The sequence below is a fragment of the Maniola jurtina genome, chromosome 17 (assembly GCF_905333055.1).
Source record: "Maniola jurtina chromosome 17, ilManJurt1.1, whole genome shotgun sequence".
Classification (NCBI taxonomy): Eukaryota; Metazoa; Arthropoda; class Insecta; order Lepidoptera; family Nymphalidae; genus Maniola; species Maniola jurtina.
Window position 1 is genome coordinate 2,322,400 of NC_060045.1, and position 12,863 is coordinate 2,335,262.

Consider the following 12,863-nt stretch of genomic DNA (forward strand, 5'->3'; position numbering starts at 1 on the left):
TTTCAGGATAAAAGTTGCCTATATCAATTTCCAGGACGCAAGCTACCTCTGTGCCCATGCAAATCGATCAAACGGATAGGACTTTAAGAGTCCCGTGGGAAATCTTAGATTTTTCGGGATAGTACCAATAACTAACTCTGTACCAATCATCAAAATCGGTTTAACTGTTGGGCCGGGAAAAGCTAGCAGATCTACAGACAGATACACTTTCGTTTTTATAATATTAGTATGGATACGCGATATAAATAATAATAATTTTTTTCTAAGTACATATATGATGTCATCTCTTAAGCGCGTTGCTCGACGACCACTCCCTGACCATTGCATGCCTGGATGTACTTCAATTAATATCGAAGCACTTTTAGCTACATGAAAAATTCAGAACAGCTTTTGGCTTGTAGACAAGGTCAAATTTTATCGATGTTTTTTTATTGCGAGGCAAGCTCGCGCTTGACAAAAATCATGCTTAGTAAACAAACCGGTCAAGTGCGAATCAGGCCTCGCTCTTTTAGGGTACCGTACATATAATTATGAAAAATAAACGATTTCCTTGCCTTGAACGGCCGTATTCACAATCATTACTATGATGTCTCACAGTGCGCTCGAACGCATAGCGTAGGTTCCACCAATCAGATCATTGCAAATTGACGTGACACAGTAATCTGATTGGTGGAACCTACACTATGCGTTCGAGCGCACTATGAGGCCTCATAGTAACGTTAGTGAATACGGGCAGAAGGCATTTATATTCGGAAAAGTAATTCAAAATGTAGTCTAAATATCACCCGATACGGTCAACCCAATAGGTGCTAGTAAGCGCGCACTATCGATAATATAATCCACCATTACATCGCAACACAAAAATAAAGTCAAAGTCAAAGTCAAAATCATTTATTCAAAGTAGGTACAATTGTACTCCTTTTGATGGTCGAAATTGTTAAACTTGTACGATATAGTGGTGATAATTAATTACGTTACTTAAAACTAAAGCTACGAGGGTTCAAATAGACCAATAAATCGGCAATTCAAGTACATAAAATTATTCAAAAGTGCGTGAACCTAAAGGTCCGGTACTTTGTCAAATGGGAAAGTTATTAATAGCGTCTCCCCCTAGGTAGGTTTTTGAGTATAAATAAAAAAGATAAAGTGATAAGCGACAATATCTTACCAGATCATTGAACGTAGCTGTAATGTTAACAGCTGATAACATTATCATTATCAAATACATATAAAGAATATTGCAAATCAAACAATAAAATAATCATCTGATAATGACAGATAGAGGAGGCACCTAACAAGAAAAGCGCATTTTTTTTACTCACAAACTAGAAGATACTTATCGGCGAGCTCGTCGGCGTGGATATAGGTTCTTTAAATCCCGTGGGAACTCTTTGATTTTCCGGGATAAAGCCTATGTGTTAAGTCAAATTTCAGCTAAGCCCGTCCAGGAGGCTTTGCGTGAAAAGTAACATGCACCCCACATATCGCTATTCCAATAATGGGAAAACGCACAGGGTGGAAAATAAAACTGAATTTTAAAATAGTAATGTATGCAAATACAAGTGAAAATTAAAAATTTACAACACCCCCGACAAGTGAAGGTTACAGTAACTAGAAAAGAGCTGATAACTTTCAAACGGCTGAACCGATTTTCTTCTATTATAGGTAAAAACACTTTCGATCAAGCCACCTTTCAAACAAAAAAAACTAAATTAAAATCGGTTCATTAGTTTAGGAGCTACGATGCCACAGACAGATACACAGATACACACGTCAAACTTATAACACCCCTCTTTTTGGGTCGGGGGTTAAAAATAGCACTTTATCGCATACATTTCTATTGTAAGACACCCAGTTTTCCATAATATGAAACACGATTCAAATCGGATTATATAAAAGGCCAGGATATTTAAACGTAACAGTTATAGACCGGACAAAGTTATGAAAGTCATAGGTCAAGATAAAGAGATTTGATTATTTTGCCCCTAGCTAAGAAGCGGAACAGTTTCAGTCTATGTTGATTTAGGGAGACTAAGACTGAAATCTATAGAGTGCACCTGACTTTGCTCAGACTTAAGACACTGTTAAAACGAGACAGATTTATGCCAGCTGTATAACGCCGTCTTGTTTTAACATTATCTTGTGAGTGAAGTCAAAGTGCACTCTATAGATTTCAGTCTCAAGGTTTGGAACTGGAGACTTTTTGCAGCGATTCAGTAGCACGTTTCGTTAATGCGTCTGAATCGCTACTTTTGGCTGTTAGTCGCATTTTGTAACGCGCGACAATATTATAGGGATTATAGGGAGTAGTGACCTTTCCAGGTTAGCCCGCTTCCATCTTAGACTGCATCATCACTTACTGCCAGGTGAAATTGTAGTCAAGGGCTAACTTGTATCTGAATAATAATAATAAAAAAGTGATACAATCACAAATTATCGATTCAGCATCGCTTTTGCATCAATGCAAACGCGCGATTGATTTAGCAACCGTGGTCTCGACCGAGTCCATCTTCCAACTGTAGCTGGCATCCTGTGACCATTAAACTAAATCATTAATTTATTCATTTAGAATTCTTTTTTGCACACACAAACATATACATATATACAGAACACACAGAAGAAACTATATATGAGGGTGCAAAGGCGGCTTTGCGCCCTTGTAATGATTAATGTAATATCGGTTTAAATTTTTCTATTAGCTGCTCTAGCTTTCACATAAATATCTTTGATAAAAGGAAAATATATCAAAAACATGCTGACCCGTTACATTGACGTTGAAATGTTAATTTGACTAAAAGAGGGTAGAAACGGTCAGATTTATACATTTTCGAAAATGGGTCGGATTCGCGTCGTTTACATAATTTATTTCGTATCTACTCAAAACAGAATCGCCATTTAAGATAATTTTTTATTCAATGAATGTTGGAAAATGTGGCTGTAATTTATTAAACGCATACCGTATTTTTAAGGTTCCGTATCAAGAGAAAAATGAAACCCTTATTGGATCACTTCGCTGTCTATGTGTTTGTCGTGGCTGTCAAGACTCTTCAAGGGAATCCAACCCTATCATGATCCCGTTGACCTAGAATTCTGAAATTTGGCAGGTAGCAATGACTATCACAAGTGAAGGGAAAAATCTCAAACCGTGGTTAAACCACAAAACAAGTGTAAATTAAAAATTTATAACACCCCCGACAAGTGAAGGTTACAGTAACTAGAAAAGAGCTGATAACTTTCAAACGGCTGAACCGATTTTCTTGGATTATAGCTATGAACACTCGATCAAGTCACCTTTCAAACAAAAAAAACTAAATTAAAATCGGTTCACTAGTTTAGGAGCTACGATGCCACAGACAGATACATAGATACACACATCAAACTTATAACGCCCCCCTTTTTGGGTCGGGGGTTAAAAAGTATTGTTTCTTATACGATGGTACGGAACCCTTAGTATACGAGTCTGACTCGCACTTGACTGGATTATTTTTCGAGTAAGTCCCACAGTTCACGACAGTTATGAATCTTGTAACAAACAAGGCTTCACCTACATTGGTCGACTTAATTTCACGTCACCCCTCGCCTAATATTTGACAGATGTCGATTCAGGACCAAACCGAGAGTTTTCTCAGCCTAGTTCTCTCTGTCAGTAACATCTAAAACCCAGTCTACTCTTTGCCCGCCTGGAATGACGCAAACATATCGATTATTATGAGCTCTATTCGGTTTATTTACGGCAACAGGAATTTATAAATGTATAAGTCGATGCAGGAAGCGGGGTTTACAGCATGAATTATTGAAGATCAATTTGAGGTCACTGCCGCGGAGCCAGAATGTTATTTCTACATAATTCATAAACACAGACAACCTTTTTGCAAGTAGTTCTTAGCTGACCGCGACGTCAAAAAGATAATTTCTATTTGTACCCCTTTTCTGGGTTCCGGTTCTCAAAAGGAAAAAAGGAACCCTTATAAGATAACTTCGCTGTCTGTCGTGTCTGTCAAGATAACTTATGGGGTACTTCCCGTTGCCCTTTAATCATTTTTGGTATGTAGGTAGGTCTTATAGCATAAGTAAAGGAAACAATCCGAAAACCGTGAATTTGTGGTCACATCCCAAAAAAAATATTTTAATGTGTTCACAAAAAATAATTTACTACATCACATATAAATGGCGCAGTCCGACATTAACGTGCAGTGTTCTACAATCTACATAAAAATGTTAGGTATATCTTGTACGATGGTACGGAACACTTGCCCGGTTTTTTAGCGTGTTGTGCATATTTCTGCTTATTTCTATCACATCACACTAATATTATAAAGTTCGAAGCGAAAGTTTGTATGTGGGTGTGTATGTTTGTTACTCTTCACGCAAAAACCTTGGATTAACATATAGACCGTAAAAATCCAAGGTTCTCGCGAGATTTTTCTAGAGCATTAACAAGTAATTGAAAAAACCAAAGCTACGAAGGTTTCCATCGTGCTATGAGTAGTTCACCATTTCACGTACATAGGTATGCTCAACAGTGAATACTTTTCCCTTCCAATTAACCTGAAAACTTCAGCTTTCACATACAGACAGCACAGTTCGTTTACCTTCCCTAAGGTTCTTGCCCGTGTTATTTTACGATTTACGTTAATGGATAAATCGCTCAAATCATTCAGTTCAATGTTTCGATTAACCTTTATCAATGAGCCCTTAAAATAGGTAGGTACATTGCAAATCTATAAATAGCCAATTTTGCTTAAATAAATACGTAATTGGGGACGACCCCTAGACTTGCCATCTGTAATATGAATTCAGGATTAATTATTTGGATAAATTTGAACCTTTAGGTAGGATCGGGATTCTGGACATCCCTGCCAAATATTGTTTTCGGAAAGGCATCATTTATCAACATCGTGCGAAAACCTGCTTGCCTGAGATTCGTCCATTATGTTCTCAAAGGCGTATGAAGTCTGCCAATCCGCAGTTGACCAGCGCGTTAAACTATGGTCAAATCCTTCTCATTTTGAGAGCAGAACCGGTCCAGTAGTGAACCGGTAATGAGTCTAGCATGATGACAGTCTAACTGAAAATAAATTTGCATAGAGGCATTTTAAGGCTCTGAACTCTGAAGTTAGGTATATGTTCGACCGTTGTGCCAGATTGTTATTTCCACGCAAACTGTAGAACCAACTCCCTTCGCCGGTGTTCCCACTAGACTACAACATGGGGTTATTCAAGAAGCGGACCAACAAATTTCTGAAAGGCCGGCAACGCATCGGCGGTTCCTCTGGTGCTGCATGGGCGGCGGTAATCACTTAACATAAGGTGACCCGCCTGCTCGTTTGCTCGCTATATTTATTTTTCTATAATATTATTTTTATCAATGACGGGGCGGCGAAACGCACGGAACTTTGGACTCCGAACTGACCAGATACTATACGTAGTCTTCCAAACGAAAAAACCCGAACGGATGCAGGGAACACTACCTACATCCATATGCACTCATTGATATCTATTACATGAATAATATAATCGCAAGCTACATTTGCAACTAGATGATGGCCGCGACTTCGTCCGTGTGGATATAGATTTGTAAAACCCCGCGGGAAACACTTAATTTTTCGGGATAAAAAAGCCTATAATCATCTCCAGGATGAAAAAATATCTCCGTAATCTCCACCCCCAGGATGTAAGCTAACTCTATACTTTTGTCAAAATCGGTGAAATACATGGAAACAAAGAGTAAGACAAGCTTTCGCATTTAAATTATTATCACACTAATATTATAAAGGTGAAAGTTTGTTTGTTTGTATGTGTGTGTGTGTGTGTGTGTGTGTGTATGTTTGTTACTCCTTCACGCAAAAACTACTGGACGGACTTAGCTCAAATTTGGAATGGAGTTAGATAATATCCTGGATTAGCACATAGGCTACTTCTTATCCCGGAAAATCAAAGAGTTCCCACGGGATTTCAAAAAACTTAAATCCACGCGGACGAAGTCGCGGGCATCATCTAGTTTATTATACATGCATTATGGATTTCAGCTGGCAGACAATACAAAGCAAGCTTTTATTTCTTTGGTAATGTCCCTATTGCCTTTATTTACTCTATGGTCTAGCTCAAGACAACAATGTTGCCTATGCCTGCGTCGCGCTGGAAAATTAATTCATTGCAGGGTTTCTCCAAAGCCCGTCAAATGCGTATCGATCGAGCCAATCAGACTGGTGGACTAACGTGCCTTTGAACGCCCCTGTCCTTGAACACCGCTCACGTTAATTTGTGGATGTACTTACCTAACACTAACTAACTAAGTAGGACTTTTTACTTTTTTAGGATTCCGTACCGCAAAAGGAACAAAAGGAACCCTTATAGGATCACTTTGTTGTCTGTTTGGCCGTATATTATGTATATGAATTTGACATCACATAAAAAAAATGTGTTCATGAACACATAATAATTATAATTTTCCGTTTTCAAAGTAAGATAACTATACTAAGGTTGAGATCTATAGAGCGCACTTTGACTTTGCTCAGACTTAAGAGACTGTTAAAACGAGACAGCGTTATACTGCTGGCATAAATCTGTCCCGTTTTAACTGAAACTTAAGTCTAAGCAAAGTCAAAGTGCGCTCTATCGATTTCAACCTAAGTGGGGATCATACGAAAGGGATTTTACCTGTACATTCTAAAACAGATTTTTATTTATTTTTATTCATAATCGTTTTTAATTTATCGTGCAAAATGTAGTAAAAATATCCGAGTACGCAACCCTCGGTGCGCGAGTCTGACTCGCACTTGGCCGGGTTTTTTATTGGACGACAAATTAGCATGTCTGCGACCTCACCAGGTGCTAACTTATAAGGAGTGTGACTTTAAAATCAAATCCATATACTTAGAAGTAAAATGTTATTACATCTCTTTTTTGAGGAATTTCCGATCGTTTTTTGCAAGATTTGACTGCGTATGACGGCATTTTTGACAATCAAAAACACGAGCGATACGATGAAGCGCGTACGGCCGACTGATGACGAAGTCAATAGACTTGCAAATTCGATTAACTTTTTGAGCGCGTTTTTTTTATTCCAAGGGCCTATCCTTTGTAGAACCAACCCATGACAAATGAGCTCACCCCATTGCCGGTTTACAGGGTTAACTCAAAACCTAGAGAAAAGGTCACACTCGGTGCAAGAGAAATCACCGTGTTCCGATAACCCCAATACAAACACACGGAATAGCTTCCTTGTGTTCTTGTAAGGGTCCGTTCAGACAGACCTGCTCGGACCGCAGATTTTGATAGCGATTAAAATAGAGTGTTAGATAGTTGAAATAAGGTTTATTTTTAACATATCACCTTTTTTGTTATTGAGAATGCCGGAGAGCAAACCTTACGCGGTTAGTGTGAAAAAATAAAAGGAGCCGACCGGCTACGTATGATTTCTGATGACGCGCTCTTCCGTTCTAGCGCAGCCGAACAGCTCCGTACTCCGCGTTCGCGTAACCGCTTGAATAGTGCTCTTCCAGCCGGTCTATGTGAAACAAAGCTTGGTCTGGTCGCTCCGGCCAGTTCCAACCGTACGCGCGCTGGAGGTCTGTGTGAAAAGAAGAGAAGGTCTGAACGGACCTTTACAGTCGCAACCGAGTCTTGGAACCGAGCTATATGAATTTCCCACAACTCGCACTGTGGCGCGTAATCCAACAGTACGAATATTATTTCCGTGCTAAGTACGTCAATCGGTGTTTATCTCGTGTACTTAGGAAATGTTACGACAGTGTGTATGCGACACATCGCTAATATAGCAAAATAATGTTGGCCTCGGATCGGAATGAAGCGGCACCGTATGCTTTCAGTGTTCGGTGCGGGGCCATCTTTGAGGACTTACTTCACTTACTTCAAAGCTTACTTTCACTCACTACTACTAATACTACTACTTTTTACTAGTCTTCAAAAAGTGACATTAAAAGCCCGCTTCATCGAAGCGAGAAAGAATTCTTTGGTGGCTGGAATCCATACTTCCATACTAATATTATAAATACGAAAGTGTGTCTGTCTGTCTGTCTGCTACCTTTTCACGTCCCAACAGTTTAACCGATTCTGACGAAATTTGGTACAGGATTAGCTTATATCCCGGGGACGGACATAGGCTACTTTTTATCCTGGAAAACCAAAGAGTCCCACGGAATTCCTAAAAAACCCATCCGCTTAACCGATTTGTATGTTTGATACCGAGGCAGCTTGCGTCCTTGTATTTGACCTAGGTAACTTTTTATCCCGGAAAATCAAACAGTTCCCACGGGATCTTTAAAACCTAAATCCACGCAAACGAAGTCGCGGGCATCCTCTAGTCTAAAATAATGATGTTTCCACACATGACGGAAACATTTTATTTGTGCGTGTCACACTTTCCCTCTAATCGCACCTCTCCCCGACTAGCTTTCATCCCGGAAATTGACATAGACAACTTTGTATCTCAAAAATCAAAGAGTTCGCACGGGATTTTTAAAAAATCCGGCCGGCCGTTTTTTATACGTAATAGTAAAGATTAATGTTATATTCTAGCCTCACTGAAGTGAATCTATGTGGACAGTGGACACTTTCACAAAGCAAACTGAACTTTCTCTAATACATAATAATATGTATTATATTCATACAAAAATAGTACTTTATGTACGACTAAACATACGAACTATAGTAGGTCTCATCCACAGTGACGTCACAAACCTGTAGCGTCTTACCGGCTCATAGTAATATGACTTTAATCCTAATTACACTAACGAGCTCTCATCCACATCATGCAAGTGAAAATGAGGTCACGTACTTACTTCTTACTCACTTTTTGAAATCTTTGATAAGTCCATGACAAAAATAACATACCTACAGACGTGTTTATTAACCCTCGACCCAAAAAGAGGGGTGTTATAAGTTTTACGTGTGTAAAACTTATAACACCCCTCTTTTCGTTTTACGTCTGTGAATCTGTCTGTGGCATCGTAGCTCCTAAACTAATGAACCGATTTTAATTTAGTTTTTTTTTGTTTGAAAGGTGGCTTGATCCAGCGTTCTTAGCTATAATCCAAAAAAAAATTGGTTCAGTGAAGCCGTTTGAAAGTTATCAGCTCTTTTCTAGTTACTGTAACCTTCACTTGTCGGGGGTGTTATAAATTTTTAATTTACACTTGTTGAAATCTTTGGTAAGTCCATGACAAAAATAACATACCTACAGACTTGTGTTTATTTATCCATCAGTCTGAGTATTTAGTAGCTGCGAATTCCAATTCACAAATAAACCAAAATGTTATACCTACACAAATCATTGTTTTGTATACCTCCGTAACTACGTATTAGTGTCTATACTAGCAAATACGACTATTTAGTGTGCCTAGTCTAAATTAGACTACACTAAACAATCGTGTTTACGATTAATTGATCCGCCCAGGCTTCGCACGAATGGGCTTACCTATTCCATAGACAATTTAAGAAAGTATATTTGGAAAAATAAATACCTAGGTACTTCAATAAACACCACGGAAACTCGTACTGTTGATTAAATCGAAATTTCAAAATATTTTTATTCAATTACACTTTTACAAGTACTTTTGAATCGTCAAGAGCATTTACCACTGGTTCGGTCCAGAAACCTCGAAAAAATCGGTTACATAAATAAAAAAAGGGCCGAATTGAGGACCACGTTCTTTTTGGAAATCGGTTAAAAATACAAGATAATACTTATACTTACCATAGATAAGGAAACTTATTTGTGTGTTCTTTGGTTCGTTACCTATGTTTTCGCGCATCGTTCATTCGAAAGTTTGAGTTGATTCTTCGTATCAAATCTTTGAAAAGAGCAACCGCCGAATTTCTTACTGGTTCTTCTGGTTAGGAAAGGCATTCTGAACCTGTGGTAGATGCATTTGACGATTCAAAAGAAGGTACTTGCAAAAGTTTAATTGAATAAAAAAAATTGATTTTAATTTTTAATAAGTATTTTCTGACATAAACTAATTACAATACAGATGACGCACGAGTCGCATTGTCGGGCATTATTAGCTAGTGAATCATGTTAGTACTTACTGTATGATATAAAAAAAAACCTCTATCGCCTGCATGACAAGTAAATCACACTAATATTATAAAGGCGAAAGTTTGTGTGTGTGTGTGTGTGTGTGTGTGTGTGTGTGTGTGTGTGTGTGTGTGTGTGTGTGTGTGTGTGTGTGTGTGTGTGTGTGTGTGTGTGTGTGTGTGTGTGTGTGTGTGTGTGCGTGCGTGCGTGCGTTCGTGCGTGTGTATGTGTTCCGGAAAACCAAAGAGTTCCCACGGGATTTTGAAAAACCTAAATCCACGCGGACGAAGTCGCGGGCGTCAGCTAGTAATTACATAATATACAAATTAATGGATGATATAACTGTCTAAGCATCGATAAGGTCAAGGACGCGTCCGTGTCGCGTCTATTGTTCCAGTTTCCACTATCATCAAAGCATCGATACACAAGAGGGTAGTTACTAAATTTAGCGTTCATTTGAGTAGATAATCTTTTGTTTTTTCCTATAATTTTATTAAGTACTCCTTTCGCCCGATACAAAAAGGTTACGAACTTATGAGTTTGACAGTTCAGTCTTGTAGTTTTTGTACGTTGTTCATCCAATGTCGGAATAAAGGTTTGTGGGAACTCCAAACTTTGAGAAGTTATTTGATTAAGTCGACGAAGGATAAATCCATTTAAAAATGAAAACAAGAAGGAAAACAATTTGTGCTAGGTTGCAAGAGGTCTTATCACTAAAGAAGATACTGCTACTGTATTAGAGACTTTATTATCAGTTATGTAAAGTGTATTTTCTACTGAATCGGGGCAAACTTTGTGTCCTGTTGATACAAATAGGGTAAATCTGGCATTTCCGGTTACAGAATGACTCAATCTACCACTCATCATAAAATCAATAGGCTTAGTTTAATATTCAATTTTATTGGGGCCTATTGTCATTACTTATTTTATCAGCAATGGAAGTAGAGATACACATAATATAAAATAATTACTTAATAAATAAATAAGTAAATATAGAGTACCTCTTGACAAAATTACGACATGTGTATTCAACTTAATAACTACTGAGTAGTAAATAACTATTTATATTAGTATTTATTTATTTTTTAAATTATTTAAGTAAGTACATAATTTTAAAAATGCCATAATTTAAATTTTACGCATTTTATACATAAGTATGTACTAACCTAACTTAGTGCCTACTTACTTAACAGGAAAATAAAAATCACATTTTCCTAGAATTGTTGTAATAAAAAATCGTTATGTATTTCATGTTTACGTAGGAAGCGGAACATAAAATGAGACGCTAACTACAAGATCAACGATCCCAAGGAAAATTACCGCAATTAACTGCTCACTAGTACAAAGTCGGTTAGGAAAAACTACATAATATAGGGGATTTTTGATGGCCTGCCTGTCACACTGGTAAGCACTATGGTCTTATAAATGGGAGGTCACGGGTTCGATTTCTGACAGGGACAATTTGGGAATTTTTAGCGTTCCGTACCTCAAAAGGAAAAACGGATCCCTTACTCTTATACCCTATATAGGTTTCTTGACAGACACGACGGACAGACAGACAGACAACAACCCTTCCCCTAGACAAGACTGTCTTCCCTTTCCCTACTTGTACTTGTACTTCCCGTTGACCTAGAATCATAAAATTTGGCAGGTCGGTAGGTCTTACAGCACAAGTACAGGAATAAATCTGAAAAACGCGAATTTGTGGTCACATCATTCAAAAAAAAATTAAAATAGGTATGTATCAATTTTCAAAGTAAGATAACTATACCAAGTGGGGTATCATATAAAAGGGTTTTGCCTGTACAATGTACATTCTAAAACAGATTTTTATTTATTTTTATGCATAACAGTTTTTGATTTATCGTGCAAAATGTTGGAAAAAATACCCGAGTACGGAACCCTCAGTGCGCGAGTCTGACTCGCACTTGGCCGGTTTTTAATTTCTGAATTGTCTCTAAGGCTATGGCTACGGGTCTCTAAGGGAGGCTACGGCTGTGGCTAGTTACCACCCTACCCGCAAAGTTTTGCCGCCAAGCGACGGCGGCGGCGCGGCGTGGCGGTCATTTTTAAATTCTTATTATTTGCTGTTCAATACAAATACAAATTCTGTGAACATTTCAACTCTTTATCTATTACGGTTCACGAGATACTGCCCACTGATAGACAGACCGACGGACGGACGGACGAACAGCAGTCTTAGTAATAGGGACCTTTTGGCACCATTTGGGTACGGAACCCCAAAAACTGCCATACTTGAAACTCAGCTGTTGCTCTTTTCAAATATTCAATTTATAATATTACGCCATGTTTTTAACCCCCGACCCAAAAAGAGGGGTGTTATAAGTTTGACGTGTGTATCTGTGTATCTGTCTGTGGCATCGTAGCGCCTAAACGAATGAACCGATTTTAATTTAGTTTTTTTTTGTTTGAAAGGTGGCTTGATCGAGAGTGTTCTTAGCTATCATCCAAGAAAATCTGTTCAGCCGTTTGAAAGTTATCAGCTTTTTTCTAGTTACTGTAACCTTCACTTGTCGGGGGTGTTATAAATTTTTTACGTGACAACGTCTTATAATTCGATAGAGCCGGCTGCACGCACGAAAAAACATGACTCATGCGGCGTTACCTCGCTCTGAGGCGTTCCATGTAAGGCTTGAAGTGCAAGCGAGAGCGCGGAACGAGCGACAAAGAAGCACAATCGGCCTTTGTTGTCACGTTCAACTATCGTCAGTAAACCGACTTTACAGACAACCAATTTTTAATTTACACTTGTGAAGTAACTAATAATGCAGTCTAGCTCTAACTAAAACAGTTACCTTAG

At 38.3% G+C, this 12,863-nt stretch overlaps 1 protein-coding gene across 5 annotated transcripts in view; it reads right to left on the reverse strand.

Annotated features, from left to right (window-relative positions):
* Positions 1-12,863, reverse strand: part of LOC123873556 (NPC intracellular cholesterol transporter 1) — a 60,131-nt gene that overhangs the window by 42,129 nt on the left and 5,139 nt on the right. The window lies entirely within an intron of this gene.